At 44.8% G+C, this 1,014-nt stretch overlaps 1 protein-coding gene across 1 annotated transcript in view; it reads left to right on the top strand.

Moving 5' to 3' along the window:
• Positions 1 to 1,014, top strand: part of stab2 (stabilin 2) — a gene marked incomplete at its 3' end in the record, with an annotated part of 49,245 nt that continues 48,231 nt past the window's right edge. Inside the window, 1 exon segment of the mRNA XM_014032205.1 lies at positions 1 to 325.

Here is a 1,014-nt window from a genome sequence, read left to right as displayed (position 1 = left end):
ACACACACACACACACACACACACCTATATCTGTATGAGGTATGAACACTTGTTCACATCCTAATATTTCGTGTTTGTATTTTAAATCTGTGTATTTTTACATCTAAACTTTTATTTTGTATAATACTCGAGTTCATCAGATGTTTTCCAGCTTTTATTTTGTTAATACAACTGGGAGTTTAGACAGGAAGTGTGGGCGTGTCCTGCAGGTACTACATCAACACCTCCAGCATTAAGCTGGCCTTCACCGGCTGCTCCTCCCACTGCTACAGAGAGGTGGAGGTGAAGACCTGCTGTCCCGGCTTCTGGGGTCCAGACTGCACGGGTCAGTAAACAACAACAACTGGAACAGTAAGGCCTGTCTGTTTTATATCCAGAACCAGAACCTTCAGAGGTCCGAAACCCTCAGCAAAGATTTCCACTTCAGTACCAGGACTTCCTTCCTCTCTGCAGACCGTCAGCAGCTCAGAAATCTGCTGACGGTCCAGGAGCTGGACCCTGTGACCCCCCAAACCCTGAAAAACAAGTCAGAAAACAGAAGCTTGGCCCAGCAGACAGGATCCACTGAGAAACACCAAAACCTGCAGAACTGAACATCTTCAAACCTCGAACCATCTGCTGAAAGAGCTGAACCCAGTCTTTTACAAACTTTAAAAAAAATAAATTCACAATAAAAACCTTTCAAAAGAAGCTGAAGACCAGGAAACATCTGATTAAAACTGTTCCAGATGTTTCTCTGTGAAACATCTGCTTCTTCTAACATCATGTTGAAAACATCCAGGACCTCAGGAGACCAGGTCTGAAGGTTTTAGAAGACCTCAGGAGACCAGGTCTGCAGGTTTTAGAAGACCTCAGAGACCAGGTCTGAAGGTTTAAGAAGTCCTCAGAGACCAGGTCTGAAGGTTTTAGAAGTCCTCAGAGACCAGGTCTGAAGGTTTTAGAAGTCCTCAGGAGACCAGGTCTGCAGGTTTTAGAAGACCTCAGAGACCAGCTCTGAAGGTTTAAGAAGTCCTC

Source organism: Austrofundulus limnaeus, unplaced genomic scaffold (genome assembly GCF_001266775.1).
Source record: "Austrofundulus limnaeus strain Quisiro unplaced genomic scaffold, Austrofundulus_limnaeus-1.0 Scaffold1395, whole genome shotgun sequence".
NCBI classification, from domain to species: domain Eukaryota; kingdom Metazoa; phylum Chordata; class Actinopteri; order Cyprinodontiformes; family Rivulidae; genus Austrofundulus; species Austrofundulus limnaeus.
The sequence above is the reverse complement of the archived record's forward strand: the minus strand, read 5'-3'. Positions and strand labels throughout refer to the sequence as shown.